Source organism: Acinonyx jubatus, chromosome A1 (assembly GCF_027475565.1).
Source record: "Acinonyx jubatus isolate Ajub_Pintada_27869175 chromosome A1, VMU_Ajub_asm_v1.0, whole genome shotgun sequence".
NCBI classification, from domain to species: Eukaryota; Metazoa; Chordata; class Mammalia; order Carnivora; family Felidae; genus Acinonyx; species Acinonyx jubatus.
In genome coordinates, this window is record NC_069380.1 from 174,905,916 (window position 1) to 174,929,225 (window position 23,310).

Here is a 23,310-nt window from a genome sequence, read left to right on the forward strand (position 1 = left end):
AAATAAAACATTTAGCACTCAATTATAAAACAACTAGGCACACAAGGAAAATTTTATCAATGAAACCAACAGAAACAATGGACACTAGAAACAGACCAACGGACAGACCAGATACTGGAGTAATCTAACTCCAAGTACAAAACCACTCTGCTTACTATGTTTGAGGAGATAAAGAACACAATTTGAAAAATTTCAGCAGAGATGAAAACAAAAGTTTAAAAAGGAAACAAGTATTCTAAAATGAAGTAGTGATGATGGTTGCATAATCCTGAATATACTAAAAAAAGTCCCACTTTTTGTACACTTTAAAAGAGTGCATTTTACAGTATGCGAGTAACATTTCAAGAAAGCTGTTATTAAAAAAAAAAGGGGGGCGGGTGCTTGGGTGGCTCAATCGGTTAAGTGTCTGGCTTCGGCGCGGGTCATGATCTCAGGGTTCATGAATTTGAGCCCCACATTGGACTTTGTGCTGACACTGCAGAGCCTGCTTGGGATTCTCTCTCTCTGCCCCACCCCCACTCGTGCTTTCTCTCTCTCTCTCAAAATAAATAAATAAACTTAAAAAAAAACAAACAAGTAAAAAGTCTAGATGTAAAACAAACATAAATGAAGTAAAATAGTGTATGGGCACAAGAAGAGACACTGTCAGAGGACTGCATCAACTGTTAAATTAGTCCACAGCTCTGTCTTTCCTACCTCTGTGTATCTTATCACCTTGACTGGGATGATAAAGTTTTGAAAAAGCTTGCAAAACATTTCTTTACCAGTTCCATGAGAGCATGGACACACTGAAAATCTCATGAAACAGAGCCAACAAGATGGGTTGACTTCCCTCAGGACATCAAAAAAACCCAGGAGGGACAAAGCTGAATCAGAATCTCTTAGTTCTTTGAACCCGGGTGTAGTCAGAGAACAGGCCAGTTAGGAAGGGAAGTTGAGAAGCTGAAATACCAAGACATAGTGAAGAATCAGAGGCCAAGTGCACGCCGGAGTTAGAAAGGAGCTGAAACTCAGGGATGGTTCCTGGATTTCTGGCTTTGCTGACTAAGTAGGTAGAGGTAGCACTTACTGAGTTAGAAAAGATTGGCACAACACAACAGTGGGTGTGGTGAAGACAGAGAATCAGAAGTTCAATTTTAAAGAGCTCTTTTTTTTTAAAGGCTTAATTGTGAATGTATCAAATTTGAGAGGAGTATGGGACAACCAAAGAGGGATGTCACCTGTCTATATACATCTGGGGCCCAGGAAACACCTGGGATGGAAATATAAATTTGAGAAGGTATGAAGTGGGTATTTGAGAAAAACAAAGAAGATACAGGCATGACCAAAGGGATATAGAGACATTACAAAAAGGAATTTGGATTTTATCCTGAAGGCCACATGCTACATCAGCTTTATATTGCAGACAGGTAACTAGCTGCAGTGTAAGGAACATACTGCATTAAGGGATGGGGGGGGGGTAATAATTAGGGCCTTTACAGTAATCCAGGTAAGAGATGGGAATTCTCATATACAGTTTCTTTTTTAGAAGTTTATTATTAAATTTTTTTTTAATGTTTATTTTTGAAAGAGAGAGGGAGACACACACACAGAGCATGAACAGGGGAGGGGCAGAGAGAGAGGGAGACACAGAATCTGAAGCAGGCTCCAGGCTCCAAGCTGTCAGCACAGAGCTTGATGCAGGGCTTGAACTCATGAACTGTGACATCATGACCTGAGCTGAAGTCAGATGCTTAATAACTGACTGAGCCACCCAGGCACCCCTATTTATTTATTTTTGAGAGAGAAAAGGAGAGTGCATGAGTGTGTGCACGAGTGCGGGGTGGGTGGGCAGAGAGAGGGAGACAGAGAATCTGAAGCGGCTTTGTGCTGAGATCCCAGGAACCATGAGACCATGACCCGAATCAAAGTCAGACGCTTGACTGACCGAGCCACCCAGATGCCCCTCATAGTTTTATATTCTGACTTTTTTCACTTCTAACATGAGCATTTAGGGGTGCCTGGGCGGCTCTGTTGGTTAAGCGTCCGGCTCTTGATTTTGGCTCAGGTCGTGATCTCATGGTTCGTGTTTTGGGCCTGGAGTCAAGCTCTTCACTGATGGTGTGGAGCCTACTTGGGCTTCTCTCTCTTGGCCTCTCCCCTCCTTGCAAGCACGTGTGTATGCTCTCTCTAAAAATAAATAAATTAACATTAAAAAAAACCACAGTGCACCTGGGTGGCCCAGTCAGTTGAATGTCCGACTCTTGGTTTCGGCTCACGTCGTGCTATCATGGCTCACGAGATGAAGCCCCGCAACAGTGCGGAGCTTGCTTGGGATTCATTTTCTCTCTCTCTGTGTCTCTCTCTCTCTCTCTCTCTCTCTCTCTCTCTCTCTCTGCCCCTCTCCTGCACATGCTCACGCGCTTTCTCTCAAAATAAATACACGTTAAAAAAAAACCAAACACTTTAAAACAAAAAAACACAAGCATTTAACAATGTCACTAAAAGCTCTCTGGAAACAGTTTTAAATGTCTAAATGATCTACCCACCTGTGAATGCACATAATCTAATCTATTTAACCACAATAGGTTACAATACAGTTAGGCATTTTGGTTATTTTCAGTTGTTTATTGGTAAGCTTATTCACTTATTATGTACCTATCCTCTCTGCTAGGTAAAAATCTTTTCCCCCTGCCTCAGTGATAAAATCTCTGGCAAATCTTATAGGTGTTCCAAAATTATTTGATTACTTCTAGCTACCAAGTTTTACTTTCTCATTTGGTTTATAACTTTTTCTCATTCAGCTGAAGTTTGAACTAGACTTAGAAGCTTGTAGTAAAAAGACAGGCATGGCTGGGATGACAATCACCGACTGCACCATTTGATCCCCACATTTCTTGTTCCTGTGCAGTCAGGCAGGGCTTTGTGACTTGTGCTGCCCAGTGACATGTGACTGTCGCACTTGTGCTAAAGCACACCGAAAAGCCCATGCAAGCATAGTTCTCCCATGACGAAAACCGGGGGAGCTGTGTGTTCAAGATGGGGCAGAGTAAGACGGTGGCCCTTCTAACAACTTAAGTCCCTAGTGACCATGGGGAGCACAGTCCTCTCTGCCAATTCATGTAGGACGTGAAGCCTACGCAAAACATAAACTTTATTGTATCAGCTGCTGAGATTTTAGGGCTACTTGTTACCCCAGTATAACAGAGCCCATCCCAGTATAGCGCACTTCACCGTTTCTACCACTTTGCTCTCTTCCTCTTCTTTCCCACTTAGGTGCATCTGGTTCCTCCAGGGTTGGAGAAGTAATTAAGGAGTCAGGGAGGGAAGGAAAGGTAACAGGTATGTAATGGATACATCTGGTGCTCCACCCAAGTCCCCTTTATAATGTTTGCTAACCTCCACCTCCCTACCTGCCCCCCAGCTTTTGTGTCTTTTGCTTCTCACCATCCACACCTGAGACTCTCTTCAAAGGCCTGCTCCAGGGCTACTGGAGCCACTGTGTCTATATAGGCACAGAGTCAGAAGAGCCTGGGAACTTACATCCACCCACCAAAAGGTGGATCACAGCCAGTGATTGCCTGGAGTATGAAAGTAGGAGTACAGAAGCCCAGGTTCCTTGTAACAAGTCAGGGCAAACTCTGAGGCATAATTTATATTCCAAAGTTCCGTTGTGGAATCAGGCTAAAGGCCCCCTCCATGGGACTTTGTTTGAAGTCTCACCCTTGCTTTGCTTCCCCCCCCCCCGCCTCCTATCCCACTTCTTCTAGTCATTTTCCAGTTTTTCCTGGGAGCATTTCTTTAATAGATTCCTTGCTGCCAAATTCCCACTTCATAGTCTACTTCTGAGGAAATCTACCGAAAACGTTTGAAATTGGTATTGGTCCTAGGACGCAGACTTTAAGGATGGGATTTTGGAATTTGATCACTTGCTGGCCACGTGGCATTAAGGACATTCTTACTGATGGAAATGCATGTTGTCAGCACCTGGGATGCTGTAGCACTGCCATTACTCACATATGTACCTTTGCTCAACTAGAACCAGATATAGCTGACAGGAGTTATGGGAGCTTGTGCAATACAGAGGAAACAATCATTTAAAGGGCTATGAAATTAGTTTATTGTTGCTGGATGCTATTGATGCATGGAAGAGAGAAAATGACAGGCTCAATACAGATAGTTACTAATTTAAGGCAAGAAATGAAAGTCAAGGGGCCTCTTTTGAGTAGCTTTTTAAAAAGACTGCTATTTACTTGTCTGGAAGGTAAATTACATTGAAGTCCAGGCATAAGACTGTATTTTAAAAAAAGAACTTTAGCAACAGCTAACTTTGCATCCTCAGTAAGTCTCCCATACTGAAGTCAGGACTTTGATGGGGAATGAGTGGGACCCTGAAACTTGGGGTGATGATATTTGGGAAGATGCACTTGAGAACACAAAACTTTTAGATCCCTTTGAACATGCGGGCATGCAAAAGTGCCCAGAATCACGTTCTTTTGCTAGTGGACAAAAGTAGGACCCTCCCTGCAGAGACCTCAACTGAGGCAGATGTCCTGCACAATACCTCCCTTCTTCAATAATATGCCCCATCCCCTCTGGGACACTAGGCCAATAACTAAGGTTAAGTCTCAGCATGACCGATCTGGGGAAGAGCTGGCCCTGCTAAGGGTGGAAAAGAATTACTCATGAAAGAAGCTACAGGACCAGGCTATTATGTATCAGTGAGAACCAAGAGTACTTCTTATAAGTGCACCTTGAGGATGCTGAAGCAGGGTTTGGGGTTGTGGGATGGAATACCAGTCTGGTTAAAGGAGTGTTTGTTGATATGGGGATCTCTTCCAGGACTTAATGTTTAATACCCTGACAAGGGTCCTTGGAACTGACTCTAATAGTGGGACAGTACTTCAATACTTGGTAAAAATGATGCCCACATTAAATGAGGTACTATGCTGGAACTACCACGACTGAGTGCTGAGGAGGGGATTAAAAGTTCCAAAACTAGAGGCGCCTATCAGTTAAGCATCTGACTTAATTTCAGCTCAGGTCAGGATCTCACAGTTTGTGGGATCGAGCCCCGTGTTGGACTCTGTGCTGACAAGAGTGGAACCTGCTTGAGAGTCTCGCTCTCCCTCTCTCTCTGCCCCTCCCCTATACTCATGCTGTCTCTCTCTCTCTCTGTGTCTCTCTCAAAAAAAAAAAAAAAAAAAAAAAAAAGTTCCAAAGGTAAAGCACATCAAAGACCCATCATTAGAGAGGAGGGGTTCTGGAGGCCAGACAATATATGCAGTCCTGACCCAGGTCTTTTTTACAGTGGGTCCAAATCTTCACAGATACACCTAGTGACCATTTCCTTTGTACCCCAATGCACAATCAGGTTGCATACGCTTAGTGTCTGGGAGAGCCCTTGCATTACTTCCTTGATCTACGTAATAAGGACTATTATAGTAGGAAAGGCCAAATGAAAGCTCCTGAACTACAATCCACTCCAAGTCTGGTTGAGACACTGATTCACAAACAGCAAACAATACTGCCTCTTGGGTGGAATGATGTGCTAACACTAAAAACGTGAAGGATTCAAGGGTAGTAGTCCCTCATTATATTCCATTTTAATTTACCAGTCTGGTCCATACGAAAACCACAGACGACAGTGGAGTACTGCCAACTTAACTGAGTGGTAGTCTCACTGCAACTGCTCTGTATGATGTAGGATCTATACTTGAACGAAGCAACTTAGCCTCTCTTATATAGCATGTAGCTGCTGATCTAATGAACGTATTTCAATATCCATCAGAAAGGAAGATGAGAAACAATTTGCACTTACGTAGGATGGTCACCAGCATACATTCACAGTCTTGCCTCAGGGCTCTTCTGTTACCTCTACTGTTCTCTGTCAAAACACAGCCCAGTGGACCCTGATTTTCTGGATCTTCCATGGAACATTACATTGGTCTATTATACAGATACATATTAACTGGACTTGATGAGCAAGACGTGGCAACTACTCTAGGTGCCTGGTAAGACCATGTGCTCCATAGGTTGGGAGATAAATATCTTGCTATGCTAGGGTGGTTCTGAAGTGCTCAGTGATTCGGGGCATGTCACGCCAGGACATTCCCATTAGAGTATAGGAATTATTATTGCACCTTGAAACTCCTAATACTAAGTAAGAAGCATCAGGTTTGGCAGGCTTCTTTTGGCTTTAGAGAAAGTATATTCTGCATTTGAAAATATAGCTCTGAATGATTTACTGGGTGACTTAATACTCTTCCAGTTCTGAGCCCCACTAATGCCTCAACTTTAGCTGATACCTATGGCTTCACTGGAAGAGGCTGTCTACAATGAACTGATGGAGAAGGAAAAAACATGGGTATACTGTGCTATTCCTGAGCAATGAGTAAATCTGATGTTCCCACAGGTAACTACTATAAACTCTAGACCAAATGCAAGACAAAGCCAAAAATACAACAACAACAACCTGAAGACACTAGAGAGTAAATAAAGGCAAGTATATACTGGAGGGGGGTTGACACTTGAAAGAAGAGAATAGCATGAGGTGTTTCCAATTTTTGTGGCCTTTAGCCTCAGGGTACAGGGCAGTTGGTGCTGTTCAAGGCAGCAAAAAGTCTCAAAGAAAATTCTCAGTCTCTCTGCTTTAAAAATGAGAGAACAAACTTCAGGACAACTGTGCTGCTATAAAGTGAGGAGGGATATCCCAGAAAGCAGAGAGAGAGACAAGAAGCTCCAGATTGTGTGTATAAACAATGCCTAAACTCTAGTTCATTCCTGAACTATGCACACACAGGACTAACTGCAAGCAGCCCAGCTTAAAAATAAAAGAAATGAACTGAGATTTGAGCTCATGCCCAGGAGACAGACTTTACAGTTTGAAAACCACCAGGTTTACTGCCTGCTTAGAAACAACAATGAAAACAAAACCACTCTTCAGAGAAATACAACAGAATCCAGTTTCTACAGCATGACCTTCAGAACACCCAGGATACTGTACAAAATTACTTTATGAAGAAACAGGAAAATGAAACCTGCTCTCCAGAGAGAAGATAGCCCATGGAACCAATTTTGAGAAGACTCAGATGTTGAAATTTAGAAGAGGATTTTAAAGAGTTTATTATAACTACACTCAGTGGTATCAAGGAAAATTGATTTGCAATAAATGAAAAGGAGATCATAGCAGAAAAACAGAAGCTATATGTGTTAAAAAAAAAAAAAAAGATAAAGGGGAGCCTGGGTGGCTCAGCTGGTTAATTGTCTGACTTCAGCTCAGGTCATGATCTCATGATTCGGAGATTCAAGCCCCATGTTGGGCTCTGTGCTAACAGCTCAGAGCCCAGAACCTGCTTAGGATTCTGTGTGTGTCTCTCTCTCTGTCCCTCCTCTACTCATGCTGTCTCTCTCTCAGAATAAATAAAGAAACATTAAATATATATGTGTATATAAATTCTAGAATTGAAAAAAACAATATCCAAAACAAAAAATTCACTAGATAGGATTACCAGCACAGTGGAGGTGATAAAGAGTTAGTAAAAGAAATTACTCAATCTACAGAAGAGAGAAAAAAATGGGTAAAAAAATGAACAGAGACTCAGTGACCTATAGGATAATATCAAGAAGGAGGAGGTAGAGACAGCACAGAAAAATATTTGTAGAAATGACTGGCATTGCCCCAAATCTAGTGAAAGACATAAAAATTGATAAATTCATGGTCAGCAGATCTTAAGTAGGAAAAATATGAAGAAACCCATACTCAGGGACATCATAATGAAACTGTTGAAACCAAAAATAAAAAGGAAATCTTGGGGTACCTGGGTGACTCAGTTGGTTGAGCATCCAACTTCGGCTCAGGTCATGAGCTCACGGTTTGTGAGTTTGAGCCCCGTGTTGGGCTCTGTGCTGACAGCTCAGGGCCTGAAGCCTGCTTCAGATTCTGTGTCTCCCTCTCTCTCTGCTTCTCCCCTGCTCACACTCTGTCTCTGTCTCAAAAATAAAGATTAAAAAAATAATTAAAAAAAAAAAAGGAAATCTTGAAAGCACCAAAGAAAAATGGCAAATTACATACTGGAGAACAACTTGAATTGACTACTGACTTAGAAAGAATGGAGGCCAGAAGACAGATGGAGAGGGTTGAATTGTGGTCCTCCAAAAGATGTATCTCTTCCAGTCCAAGGTGACGATGTATGAGGATCCTGAACTCACTTCCTTCCATAGACTCACTGAACCTATGAGTACAGATGGAACAATTTCCTCTGATAAACAAAAACAAAACAAAACAAAACAAAAAACACCCAAACCAGCTGAATGATGCTTACACATTGGGTGCAACAGAAAAAACTCACATAAAAGATAGAAGAAAGTGAGAGACAATCTCCCCATGAAGCCTACCGTTAGTGTGGTGGCTCATAATCAGAAGGGAACGCAAAACCCCAAGCTTTTCACTGAGGAGTGAATGGTTGGAACTCCACCTCTTGTACCCCAACTTTTAAGACATGCACCTGAGAGATGAGTCCCCAAACATCTATCTTTAAAAGCTAATGGGGGAGTGCCTGGGTGGCTCAGTCGGTTGAGCATCTGACTCTTGGTTTTGGCTCAGGTCATGATGATGTAGTTTTGTGAGTTTGAGGCCCTGCACTGTCAGTGCAGAGCCTGCTTGGGATTCTCTCTCTGCCCCTTCCCCACTTGCACTGTCTCTGTCTCTGAATACATACATACATACATAAATGCTAAGGGGGCTTGAGTCCATGAGAACCACGAGGCTATAAAGAACTGAGGAACAACTCTTAAAGGGACATGTGCACAGACTCACCCAACCTCAAAGCCCAGTGCAGAGGTAATCAACTGAAAAGCTCCCAGGGCTTTCTGTGAAAGAGACTTATTTGCTTATCTTAAAGCATTAGCCTAATGTGACACACATCCAGGAGTCTACTAAAATACTGCCCCAAGATGGAGGCCAGTAGGCACCATTCTTATGCTCTCTGCCTTGCTTGAGTGCACAGGTATCTCCTGGAAGGGGGCTTTGGACCCTCATTTGGCACCCTGATTTTTGCACCTGTTGCCCAGGGGACACCCCTAGGTTGCTTGGCCCTGGTGGTCAATGGGACTTACGCTTGTGGGTCCCACAGGTCTGTAACAAATAAAAAAAGAGCTCCTGGAGTGCTTGGCTGGCTCAGGAGGTAGAGGTTTGTGACTCCTGATCTTCAGGGTTGTGAGTTTGAGCTCCACATTGGGTATAGAGTCTACTAAAAAAAACAACAACAAAAAAACAGTTCTTAACCAGCTACCACCCCAAGGGCATGGTAAAGAGGCAACAGACTAAGACGTCCAATCTCTCAGTGAAAGAGGCCTATTATCTTACGTTCAGAGCTATGCCTGAGGGGCAGGCTTCTAATTACACACACACACACCTAAGAGCTGACTGTCATCCTCTCCAGAGACCTTGGAGGGCAGGTGCTGTCTTCATGCTTTCCTCTGCCACTCTCTAGAGGTCAATGTCTCCCAGAAGGGAGCTCGTACATGCATCTGGTGCCCTGGTTATTATGCCCAGTGCCTGCTTTTTGAGGCTACTGCCCAATGCCTCTTGATGCCTTGCATCTGTGTGCGCTTGTGTTCCTTGCGTCCCATGTGTCTGCAACAATCAGAGATAGTTCTTGGATGTCTACTATCCCCAGGGCACAGTGCAGAGAGCAGAATGAAACATACCCCCAGTCTCTGTGAACAAGACCTATTTGCTTGTCCTGGAGTTTCAGACTGAGAGACAGGCTTCAGGTTCGGCACACATGTAGAGACCCACTGAGGTACTCTCCAGGGATGGAGGCCAGTGGACACATCTCGGCACTCTGCCTCTGCTTTGTTATAGGTTGCCAGTATCTCCCAGAAAAGAGCTGTACACTCACCTAGAAGCCTGAGTCTTGCAGCTGCTGCTCAGGGGGCATCTCTAGATCATATGGCTCTGTGGCCAGTGAAGCTTATGCTTGCAGTCCTATAGGACTATAATTATTTGCATACTTTAAAAGCTGCTGCCCATGAGTCTCACTTTCAATCAGTCTGAATCTGGGTGTTAACTGATATTGACACTGAGAAGCTACTCTCAGCTACCAAAAGCCACTAAAAAAAAAGTAGGTTGCTTGGACAATCATAAAGGTTTGAGAAACAACCAAGAGCTAGGGCAAGGTTAAACAATAAGCTTCATCTACATGAGGCCCTTCCTGAAGACTGGGAGATGTGGCTGTTTTATGTAATACATACAAACCAACACAGAATCAAGAAAAATAAAGGCATAGAGATGAATATATTCCAAAACAAACAAACAAAAAAAAAGGTAAAACTTCAAAAAATGATGTTCATGAAAAAGAGTTAAGTGCTTTACCTGACAAAGAGTTGAAAATAATGGTCATAAAGATGCTCATCAATCTCAGGAGAAGAATGGATGAACAAAGTAAGAACTTCAATAAAGAGAAAATATAAGAAGGTACACAAAAGGAAGTCACAGAGCTGAGGAATACAATAACTGAAATGAAAAATACGATAGAAAGGTTCAAAAACAGGCTAGCTGAAGCAGAAGAGAGGATCAGTGAACTGGAAGATCGGGTCCTGGAACTCATTCAACCAGAGCAGCAAAAATGAAAAAAAGAGAAAAAGTAAAGATAGCCCAACACACCCACATTTAGGTGTTTCAGAAGCAGAAGAGAAAAGGAGGCAGAAAATTTATTTAAAGAAATAATGGCAGAAAACTTCCCTAATCTGGAGAATGAAACAGACATCAAGATCAAGAAAACCCAAAGAGTTCCAAAGAAGATGAACCCAAAGGGACCCATACCAAGACCCATTATGAGTAAAGTATCAAAAGTTAGAGGTGTCTGGGTGGTTCAGTCATTTGAGCATCTGACTCTTGATTTTGGCTCAGGTTATGGTCCCAGAGTCATGGTATCAAGCCCCATGTTGGGCTCTGTGCTGAGCATGGAGCCTGCTTGGGATTCATTCTCTCTCTCTCTCTCTCTCTCCCTCTCTCCCTCCCTTTGCCCCTCTCCTCAGCTCATGCTTGCACTCGGTCTTTCTCTCTCTCTCAAGTAAATAAAATGAAAAAAAAAGTAAAAGTAAAAACTCCCATAAAATGTATAAACAAAAAAAAAATAAAAGAAATACATCAAAAAATTTAAAGCTTAATGTATCATTTTGTCTTGTAAGGTTTGTAATGTATGTAGATGTAACACATAAGACATTTATGGTATAAAAGATGGGAAGGGATAAATGGATCCATATATAGTTCCAAGTTTTCTATACTTTAGGTGAAATGTTAAAATATTAACTCTATGTAGGCTGTAAAAAGTTAACGAGGTATATTGCAATCCTTAGAGCAACCACTAAAAAACTAAGGAAGGGTTATAGCTAAAAAAGTCAATAGATCAGGACCTGGTACTATTGGGTTGAGTGGAATGTTTTAAGTAGGATGTGGCAGAGGATGATAAAGATCGTTCTAAGGAAGGGAAACAAAAGGATCGGTAATAAAATTGCTTGTGGCAAAGGAGATTAGAGTGGACATTATAGTAGGAGGAATAGTGGTCCTCCACCAATATTTCTACCCAGAATGTCAGCATGTGACCTTATTTGGAATAAGTGTTTTTGTAGATGCAATTAAGGATCTTAAGATCATCATGGGTTAAGGTGGGCCAATAATGGGTTCCTTATAAGATACAGACATAGAAGAGAAACACAGAGAGAAAGAGAAAAAGGTCTTGTGAGCACCAGGACAGAACTGGAGTGGTGATGCCACAAGACAAGGAACACAAGGAAGGACCAGATGCTTGAAGAGGTAAGAATAGCAAAAGAATGAAGGTGAACCCTTTCCTTACATTATACACAAAAATGAACTCAAAGTGGACCAAAGACTTAAAAATAAGAGGTAAAAGTATAAAATTCTTAGAAGAAAACAGGAAAAACTTCATGACTTTGGATTTGGCAAACATTTCTGGGATATGACACCAAAAGCACAGTCAACAACAACAAAAAATCAAATACATCAAAATTTATCTTTTATGCATCGAGGAAAACTATCAACAGAATAAAAAGGGAATGGAAGAAAATATTTGCAAATCATATACCTTTTAAGAAATTAGTATCCAGATTGTGTAACAAATTCCTATAACACAACAACAGAAAGCCAAAAAAACAAGTGGATTCAAAAATGGGTAAAGGACTTGACTAGACATTCCCCCAAAGAAGATAAACAAATAGCCAACAAGTATACGAAAAGATGCTCAATATCTTCCATTATAAGAGAAATGCAAATTGAAATCCCAATGACATAACACTTCACACATGTTATGATGGCTCTTATCAAAAACAAAACAAAACAAACAATAACAAAACAAAAAAGAAAAAAAAACAGAAAATAGCAGGTGTTGGCAAGGATGTGGAGAAATGAGAACACTTGGGCGTTTGCTGGTGGGAATGTAAAATGGTACAGCTGCTGTGGAAAACAGTACCACAGTTCCTCAAAAAAATTAAAAATAAAATTGTATGTGATCCAGAAATTCCACTTCTGAGTCTATACCCAAAGGAATTGAAAGCAGGGACTTGATGAGATATTTGTACAGCCATGTTCATAGCTACATTATTCACGACAGCCAGAAAGTGGAAGCAGCCCAAGTGTCAATCAGTAGAGGCATAGATAAACAAAATGTGGCATATACACACAATAGAATATCATTCGGCCTTAAAAAAGGAGGATTTCTAACACATGTTATGACATAGGTGAACCTTACAGATACTATGCTAAGTGAAATGAGCCAGTTGCAAAAGAACAAATACTAGATGATTCCATTTCATGAAGCACCTTGAGTAGTCAAATTCATGGAGCTAGAAAGTAGAATGGTGGTTGCTGGAGTCTGGGGGGAGGTGGGATGGGGGGCTATTGTTTAATGGGTATGTAGTCTGGGAAAACGTTACGAAGTTCAGAGATGGACAGTGGTGACAGCTGCACAACAACATGAATGCACTTGATGCCACTGACCTGTACACTTAAAAATGTGTCAAATGATAAATTTAAGTTATGCATATTTTACCATAATTAAAACATGGAAGAAAAAGAAAAGACGAGGAAAGGAAGGAATTTTTAGAGACTTTGAGGGAGTATGGTCCTGCCCATACCTTAATTTCAGACTTCTGGCCTCTGCAACTGTGAAAGCATAAATTTCTGTTGTTCAAAGCCATCAAGTTTGTGGCAATTTGTTGTGAAAGCCACGGGAAGCTAATATTGATACACTGAGACTACAGAAGGCAAATAAGACAGAAATGGAAACAGAAGACGCCATGCAATACATCATTATGATGAAGAGCTAGAACAGGACTTTGTACAACTCCCCTAGGAGTGAGGCTGGGAACTGCAGACCATGCATGCTCCCTTTGTGGCACTAGCTCAGTGAGCCCTTGTGCTACCAGCTCAGTTGTAGGAGTGAAAGCCCCCCCATCCCCTGCCACAAAGGCATCCCCCAATGCCCCTGCCCCATTGAATAGTCAATGACAGCACTCCCAGCTTGATAAAAGTATCCATGGCCTCAGACCCCTCAGGGATGAAGATCTAGGACACCTTTAAAGGCAAGCCACCTAGAACAGCAGAAGTGTTACCGTTAAGGGTGATGGGCACCTAGAACATGTACAGAAAAACATGGGTTCAAACTACATGGATCCCCTTAAATTATATTCAGGTTTTTTCTGAAACAGCATAGTACTATAAATGTATTTTCTCTTCCTTATGATTTTCCTAACGTTATCTTTTCTCTAGCTTACTGTATTTTAAGAATATAGCATATAATACGTATAATATGCAAAATACTATTGACTGTTTATGTTTTCGGTAAGGCTTCTAGTCAATAGTAGGCTGTAAGTTAAGTTTTTGGGGAGTCTAAAGTTATATGTGGATTTTCGAGTGCACAGGGGGTTGGCACTCCTAACTGCCAAATTGCTCAAGGATCAAATGTACTGTTTTTCAAGGATGGCCCTCCTATTGCTGCTGCTTTGCCCAAAGCATAGAGAGCCAGAAGTGCCTGGAAGCTGACTGACTGATCCAGGATTAGGAAAGCTCAGGCTCAAGTTAGGACCAACCCTGGGGAGTCACTTATATCCCGGAGCATCATGCAGGATCAGCCTGAGGCCCAAACCCTACTTTACTGAACTCTGCCTCAGAGTGCACCTTCCCTTTCTTGGTTCCCCATTCCGTAACAGGTTTCTCCCGGGAGTACTTTTTTTTTTTTTAATTTTTAATTGTTTTTTATTTTTTTGTGAGAAAGAGACAGAGAACAAGCTGGGGAGGGGTAGGGAGAGAGGGAAACACAGAATCCGAAACAGGCTCCAGGCTCTGAACTGTCAGCCTAGAGCGTGGCATGGGGCTCAAACTCATGAACCCCGAGATCATGACCTGAGCCAAAGTTGGATGCTTAACCAACTAAGCCACCCAGGTATTTTCCTGGGAGTACTTCTTCATAAAGCCCTTGTCCAGTATCATCTCAGGATACTTCTTGAGGACTATCCTGGGGAGCCCAACCTGAGGCAAGGGAGAAAACACCTTGACTTGCCCAGTTACAATCCGGCACCTGTATCTCCTAAATATTTCATGTCAAAGGCTGGTATCTTTTCTCAAGGGGCACTTTTTGGGGTTCCTGTTATTTCCAGATAAGAGTTACCTCCTCTGGCTAGCTGCCCCAAAACTTCCTCCCCTCTTAATCTCTTCCTTCTTATGTTGCACCCCTCATAGGGTACAACTGTAGGAATCACCTTCCCCCTCCAGATGGCTCTCTTGGTCAGCATCCATTTCTTTTTTCTTTTTTTTTAAAGTTTATTTTTATTTTGAGAGATAGAGAGTGAGCGGGGAAGGGGCAGAGAGAGAGAGAGAGAGAGAGAGAGAGAGAGAGACAGAGAGAGAGAGAGACAGAGACAGAGAATCTCAAGCAGGCTCTGTGCTGTCAGCACAGAGCCCAATATGGGGCTCGAAATCATGAACTGTGAGATCATGACCTGAGCGGAAATCAGGAGTCAAGGCGCTTAACTGACTGAGCCACCCAGGCACTCCAGTCAGCAACCGTCTTAAGACAATCTTTTTGTGGAATCCCTGGCTTGCCCCCACAAGCATGCATGTTTGCCCCTCAGAATTTTGGAAGTGCAGGCCTTTCCAGAAACGGGTATTTTCTCTCTGTGAAAAGAGGGCTGCCACTCAGCCTTTGGACTGCCCACATACTCACTTTTGCAGACAAGAATGAGGACCCAGTGCCCATGTTTCCGAACTCTAGGGGACACACTTCTGTATCTGAGTGGCCCCTGAAGGCCCCCTGCCGTGCACTTGGGCAGTACTAGGAGGGAAGAATTCTATAAATGCTCTTCTGTCTTAGCTGATCAGTCTCCAAATCTCTCCAGTACACCCTCAAAGTAGGGGGATGGGCTGATTAAGCTGGCAGAACTGGTTTTTGGACAACCTCCTTCATAGGCCTTCCAAACTTCATCTAAGACTCTGCATTAAAATGACACCTATTATTTTCAGGTTTGAGGCCACAGCTGAAACTCCAGACTGAAAGCGTCCCATTTTCACATCTTGTTACATAGATAAGGCTCCTTGTGCATACACTTTCCTTCAAGTTTGGTAATTCTGAGCCGCTACTGGTTACAAAGCTCCTCCAGCAGAGAGAAAAAAAAAAAGGGAGAAGCAGGCATACAACACTCCCATTCAGGTGGGAGGGAAGAGAATAAGACCATCAACAAGAGACGCACCTGAATACACAAGCAAAAAACTCATTGGGATTAATGCTGGAAACCTCAGTCTTATAACTTCTGTGTTCTAGCAGCTAGAATCTGGTTCATTAGGAAATCCCTACATAACTTCATTCCTCTTTACCTGTTTTCTGCCAGCTGGTTTCCTCAGAACTTAGGATACTCCTTGGGATAAATTTCTTAATCCTTGGAACCCTCCAAGTTGCTCAGGACCTATAGAACGGCCTGGGATAGGCTCTGACAAAAAAAGTTCACACTAAATTGCCGAATAATGCACTGCCCTACCTCTCATTGCCCCTCATTTTGGAATCTGCTTGCAAGCACCCACCTCATCCTCTCCAAGATGGGAGAACTGCCAGAAAGAGGGACCTGCAAACGTGAAGTTATGAGGGTTGATGGTCTGTTCTGGGAAAAATGAGGAGCCAGAACAGGAAGTGGAGGAAAGCATAGTGAGAAATGAATTTGGAAGGGTGTATGGGAGTTACACTGGGAAGAGCCTTCTGTGCTACGTGCCCGCCATGTTGCTACTCAGGAGTGAGGCGTGGGACACACAGACTGGCTACCTGGTTTTAACTGGTATGTCCGTGGCTATTATTGAGGGGAAATATTTTCTAAATCCAACTCTCTCACATCTACATCAAAGACTTCTTGGCACATGTATAGTCTTGTTCAAGATCCTAGACTTGAGTCTTGGCACTCAGGAAGCCAAGACCCTTTCTGCATTCACCAAAATGATCTAGAGCATCGTTGACTTTTTTTTTCCTCTTGTGAAGTTTGAAACATTATAGAATTACTCATTTCTTAAAATATCTAAATTTTTTCAGCATAAATTTTTTTTTCTAATTTTTTTTTCAACGTTTTTATTTTATTTTTGGGACAGAGAGAGACAGAGCATGAACGGGCGAGGGGCAGAGAGAGAGGGAGACACAGAATCGGAAACAGGCTCCAGGCTCTGAGCCATCAGCCCAGAGCCCGACGCGGGGCTCGAACTCAGGGACCGCGAGATCGTGACCTGGCTGAAGTCGGACGCTTAACCGACTGCGCCACCCAGGCGCCCCAATTTCAGCATAAATTTAAAGAGTCGAGAAGAATATGGTTTTCAGTGTATTGTAAATATTGACATTTAAAAACAAAGCTGTTCTGTTACTCTTCTCAGTGAAATTTAAATATATAGTAATTTCATACCATAATCCTTTTAAAATATACATGAACAAGCTGTTTTTCAATAGGTGGAAATTTTATATCCTTTTTTTTTTTGTTCCTTGAATTCTTATCTCCATTCCATTCCCCTCTCCCGCCCCCCCCCACCCCCAAGTTTTATGCTTGAAAGTTTTAATGCTCACCTTATCCTATATCTCTTATGTTATAGTTTTCATTTTTGGTGATCACAGGCTTGGAATGTTGGTAAAAAAAAAAAAAAAAAGCTTTCTGCATTTATATTATCATTGTAGGGTCACCTGGGTGGCTGAGTCTGTTAAGTCCCTGACTCTTGGTTTTGGCTCAGGTCATGATCTCATGACTCGTGAGAGTGAGCCCCACATCGGGCTCTGCACTGCTGGTGTGGAGCCTGCTTGGGATTCTCTCTCTACCTCTCTCTCTGCCCCTCCCTGCTTGTGCTCGCACACGCGCGCACTCTCTAAATAAATAAATAAATAAACTTAAAAAATAATCATTGTAATTGTTATTAAATGCAAGTGGTCAAACAGTACATTAACATTTTGATAAACAACAATTAAACATAATTTTATTAGAACTACTTCTTTAAATCAACCAATAATTTAAATAGTTTGCATATCCATGCATGAATATTACTCACTGCTAGAATGAGAGGATTCAGCATCAAATTTTTATTTGTTTATTTTTTAGTTTATTTTTATTTGCTTTGAGAGAGAGACAGTGTGTGAGCAGGGAGGGGCAGAGAGAGAGGGGGAGAGAGAATCCCAAGCAGGCTCTGGGCTGTTACTGTGGAGCCCAACACAGGGCATGATCTCATGATTCATGAGATCATGACCTGAACTGAAATCAAAAGTGAGATGCTTAACCTACTGAACCAGCCAGGTACTACTCAAATTTATTTTTAGGTCACATTTTTATGGATGTTAGTACTTAAGAGGCTTGTTTATGTAAAAAAGAAAATTGTCTTATAGCAATGTTATGCAACTTCTTTGGATTCCTTCAAAGTTATTGTGTCAAATATTACATAGTGACCGGTCAGCACAATTATTATTTTTGTTTTTATTTTTGAGAGAAAGAGAGTATGAGTCGGGGAGGGACAAAGAGAGGAGGACAGAGGATCTGAGGATCCAAAGTGGGCTCCATGCTGATGGCAGCGAGCACAATGTGGGGCTCAGACTCAAGAACTGCGAGATCACCACTTGAGCCAAAGTCAGATGCTTAACTGAGCCACCCAAGCACCCCACAAAATTTTAAATTATCATTAAAATTAATTCAACCATCAATTTTGTTGAGTGCAAAGTTTTGGAAATCATCTTAGTAAAAGCATTTTTTATACAGTCACTAGAGAAATTCACCGTCTCAATTTCTGGAAAGCATACCTAAAAGTCTTTATCAAGATTTACAAAATAATTTTTAATTATACCTGCATAGCAGAGACAGTCCTATGTACTCACCATCTACTTTATTTCCTTTTTTCTAGGTGTGCAGGGAGAGTACATTGTTTAGCCTCTCTTGCAGCTTCTTAGGGCCATATGATTAGGTGCTGACCAATGAACAGTGAGCAAGAATGATGTGCTTCTGAGATAAGGCAGTTACAGCTGGTGACCCTCTCCTCTGTCCTCTCTCTCCCAACAATATGGGAGACCATGAATTCTAGATGGTGTAACTGTAAGATAGAAGGCTAGCTGACCTCTTTGGACTGTGAATGAACAAAAAATGTGTGTTTAGGCATTATGTTCCCAGGGTGTGGAAACTTAGTAAGATGTCTGCTTGGTGAGGCTGAGTGACATTTCCCTGAATTTTGTCCCACTGTGTTTCTGATTAGCATGGGCCACAAGGTAGTTCCTGTGGGGGATTTGAAGAGTAGAAGTGAAACTGAAGTCATTTTGTAGCCCATACACATTGTCATTGGTCTGCTCGCTTACGTGCTTGATGTGAAGAGTGTCTGGGTCCACTGTCACTCCATGTTCCCTTACAGCCTTCTTTAGATTCTCTGAGTCTGGGGTCACAATTGTGCGGTCAGCTATGTGATGAAGGGCTCCAGCCTCTGCAGGACAGCTACACCACCAAGGCCAGAGGAAATAAGAACTTACAGGCTTCAGTCTATCCTCATGGGGCTCCAGTTTGGCTTAGGCTTGCTCTCCCCCATTTTATATCCTCCTTCCCTTCCTGACTGCCTGCCCCATGGACTTTCGATCCAGTGTTGAATGTGAAGACAATGGGCTTACAGAGACTGCTTAATTAGATTTAACGATTATATAAGGTCAACTCCTTGTAAAAAAAAATCCCTTAACACACTGAGTGATTCTGCTTCTCTGACTGGACTGATACAGAGGGATAATTTGCTACTGTGGCATCGTGTATTCTATTCTAATACAACCTTTCTTTACTCTTTCACTTGAAGGTATCTTATATAACCTGATAAGTTTAAAAAGGGTTGGGAAAGCACAAATATTAACTTCCATACATGTCTGTCAATAATTGGTGAAATGTTTCTATTTACGTGCTTTAAATGTATTTTCCTAAAAACTGTGAAACTAAAGATATAACTCATCTAAAATCTATTATTGACAAAGCCAGTCTACACTACCAAACCAGTCAGCCAAAAAGACTGTCAGATAAAGTCTAGCTTTGTTTTTCAGTTCAAATAAATGTGCTAATATGTATGTTTATGATAACTACCTTGTTTTTAATTCTATAGATAGATGGATAAGGCATGGAGCCTAGTCATACGGATAAACAGGCTGCTGCTATCTTCAAAAAATTTTTTTTAATGTTTACTTATTTTTGAGAGAGAGACAGAGAGACAGACAGAGTGTGAGTGGGAGAGGGGCAGAGAGAGAGGGAGACACAGAATCTGAAACAGGCTCCAGGCTCTGAGCTGTTAGCACAGAGCCAGACGCAGGGCTCAAACCACAAACTGTGAGATCATGACCTGAGCTGAAGTCAGACGCTTAACTGAGCCACCCAGGCGGCCCGGCAGCTGCTATCTTTACTACTTCTTACTGCTGTTCTCTTTCCTAGAGTTTCACAAGATTTTCTCTTAAGAGAACTGCATTCTTTGGGCCACCTGAGTGTCTCAGTAGGTTCAACTTCCAACTCTTGGTTTCAGTCTCCTGGTTTGTGGGATTGAGCCCCAGGCTGTACTCTGTGCCTGCATCACAGGGTCTGCTTGGGATTCTCTCCCCTTCTCTCTGCCTCTCCCCCATGCGTGCTTTCTCTCTCTCTCTCTCTCAATAAATAAATAAATAAACTTAAAAAAACCTCTCCAGATTAAACAAACAAACAAAAAGAACTGCATTCTTTGACTTTAGTTGCAAATGAGTTAAGTCAAAATTTCAGTGCAGGGTGCATGGCGTTCAGTCGGTAGAGCATGTGACTCTTCATCTTGGGATCATGAGTTTGAGCCCCACGCTGGATGAAGAGATTACTTAAAAAAAAAATAAAAAAATAAAAATAAATAAAAATATTTGAAAAAGGGAAGGGCATGTGATTCGCTCAGTTGGTGGAGCATGTGACTCTGATCTTGGGGTTGTGAGTTTGAGCCCCATGTTGGGCATAGAGTTTACTTAATAAAAAAAAATAATAAACTTAAAAAAAATTCAGTGCAGTATCCCTCTCTATAGTAATGTATCTGAATCAAAAAAACCCATCACAGGTCAAAATATACCATTTTAAAATGCCACTCTTTGTCTTCAAAGGTATTCATAAGAAAGGGAAAGACATAAAACCCTCCCAAGGGTTTATGGTGCCTTGATTAAAAGAGAACTCACGGGAGTCCAATACTTTGAATTAGCATGCATACTCTCTCTCTTTTGCAACTCTATTAGTTATCTATTGCTGTGGAACAAATTAACTCAAAATGTAGCAGCTTAAAGTAAACATTATTGAGGTACCTGGGTGGCTCAGTAGGTTAAATGTCTGACTCTTGATTTCTGCTCAGGTCATGATCTCTTAGTTTGTAAGTTTAAGCACTGTGTCAGGCTCTGTGCTAACACAGTTTGGAATTCTCTGTCTCCCTCTCTCTCTCCCTCTCTCTCTCTCTCAAAAATGCAAAAGAATGAAACTGGACCATTTTCTTACACCATACACAAAAATAAACTCAAAATGGATTAAAGACCTAGATGTGAGACCCGAAGCCATAAAACTTCTAGAAGAAAATATAGGCAGTAGTTTCTTTGACATCAGCCTTAACAACGTTTGTCTAGATATGCCCCCTCAGGCAAATGAAACAAAAGTAAAAATGCAATATTAGGACTACACTAAAATAAAAAGCTTTTGTATATCAAAACAAAATGAAAAGGTAACCTACTGAATAGAAGATATTTGTGAATGATGTATCCAATAAGGGGTTAACATCCAAAATATAGAAATAACTTAAGCAACTCAACACCAAAAATGTTCGATTAAAAAATGGGCAGATGACCTGAACATTTTATCCACAAAGACATACAGATGGCCAACAGACCCATGAAAAGACGCTCAACATCATTAATCATCAGGGAAATGCAAGTCAAAACCACAATGAGATATCATCTTACGAGATCAGGGCTCTAACCCCTGAGCTACGGAGCATCACAATGAGATCTCATCTTAACACCTGTCAGAATGACTAGTATCAAAAAGAAGAAATGACAAGTGATGCTGAGTATGTGGAGAAAAAGGAACCCTTGTTCACTGTTAATGGGAATGTAAATTGGTGCAGCCAATGTGGAAAACGGTATTAAGGTTCCTCAAAAAATTAAAAATAGAAATACCATATGATCTAGTACTCCACTATTGGGCATTTACCCAAGGAAAATGAAAATACTAACCTGAAAAGATACATGCACCCCAATGTTACTGTAGCATTTACAAAGCCAAAATATGGAAGCAACCTACAAGTCCATTGATTGAGGAATGTTAAAAGAAGACGTGGTATGCATACACAGTGGGATATTATTCAGCCACAAAAAAAGAGTGAGATCTTGCCATTTGGGACAGCATGGATGGACCTAGAGGGTATTGTGCTAAGTGAAAGAAGTCAGACAGAGAAAAAAACCAAGTACCAGATGATTTCACTTATACGTGGAATCTAAAAAACAAAAGAAACAAAAAGCAGAAAAAACTAGTAACTAGGAACAGGGCATCAAGTACTAAGGGGCAAAGACAACTCTAAATAGAGAAACAGCAGTCATAAGGAGCAACCATTACCTTTAGGGCTGATGCAGAGAACCTGAGGAAGAAACTTGGAGGAGCCTTCCACCCTCACAGCTAGGCTGAGATTCAGACCTTACTGGCAAGACGGTTAATTGTGACCCATTGGATGGTGACATTTGCTGAAGTGCTCCAGGTTAGGGCTGGTGAGCAGGAAACTTCCCACTGAGGTTGTCACTGAGTTCACCGGGAAGCCACCCTATGACTGTCCCAGCCACCCGTGTATATGTGTTGGGGGGCTGGTTTGGATATGGTTCTGCAAACCATTTGCTGCTGTATACCACAAAAGCAAGAAGGAAAATAAAGTATATTGGAATTAGGAAGAGAAGATCCTCCATCTGCTTGTGTTCCTCTAGGAACGTTGTGCCAGCAGGCAGAGGAGAGGGGAAACATTCAGAGGGTCCCACTCCTGTGTTTCAAAGTATGTAAAAGAACTTGGAACTGAGAGCCTATTAATTGATAACAGGTTCACATAAGTTCTGCTGCACAAAATTAATGTATTTTATTATGAAATGCTCTCCTAGACCCCACTGTGTTATATTACATATACTGCACGTGTACCATACTGTCTTTGTACAATCTAAACAATTTTGAATTCTGAATACGTTTCAGACCTTAGGGTTTTGGTTAAGGGATTGTGGACCTGACCACCTTGTTGTTAGCAGGTCTTGTAAACCCCAAAGCAGAGCTATCTGAAAAACTGAAATATGCCTCAAGGCCTTCTGCCTTTATTGATGACCAAATGTAATCACCAGCTGGCTTCAAGCCTGAAGCAATAAAAATACCTGAGAACCTGAGTTCTTGTTTGACTAAAGTGATAAGCCTTGGCTCAGCTTGTCTCTCGTATAGCTGGGGTAAGGCTTCTATCAATATAAGACTTTTTAAATTCCTTGAGCTCCTGGAATTTGACCCAATAGTATTTTTTTCCTCTTACAGTAGAATATGGTTTTAATAAAAAGATAGAAACCTTGAGTTATCTCCATTACAGTTCTAACGCCAAGGGCTGCAAACTCAAATATCTCTATGGGTTAGGCATGCAATTTAAATGAGTGGAGCCTGCAGACAGAAGACAACAGGGGGCAATGGTGACAGTGAAAATCTATAGAGCACATGCTTCCTATAAAGAAGTTAGTTGCTACTTAACCATTGCATATTGTTGCCATGTATATCCAATATAGTCAGATTCTCTAA

The 23,310-nt window shown here is 41.6% G+C and overlaps 1 long non-coding RNA gene across 4 annotated transcripts in view; it reads right to left on the reverse strand.

Annotated features, from left to right (window-relative positions):
• The window catches only part of LOC128316439 (uncharacterized), a 69,422-nt gene that overhangs the window by 43,825 nt on the left and 2,287 nt on the right, over positions 1–23,310 (reverse strand). The window contains exon 2 of one of the 4 annotated variants that reach the window (XR_008300366.1): positions 16,076–16,116. The exons of the other annotated variants lie outside the window; for them this stretch is intronic. This is a non-coding gene — a long non-coding RNA (uncharacterized LOC128316439). The remainder of the gene's footprint in view (positions 1–16,075; positions 16,117–23,310) is intronic. 4 annotated transcript variants of the gene reach the window in all.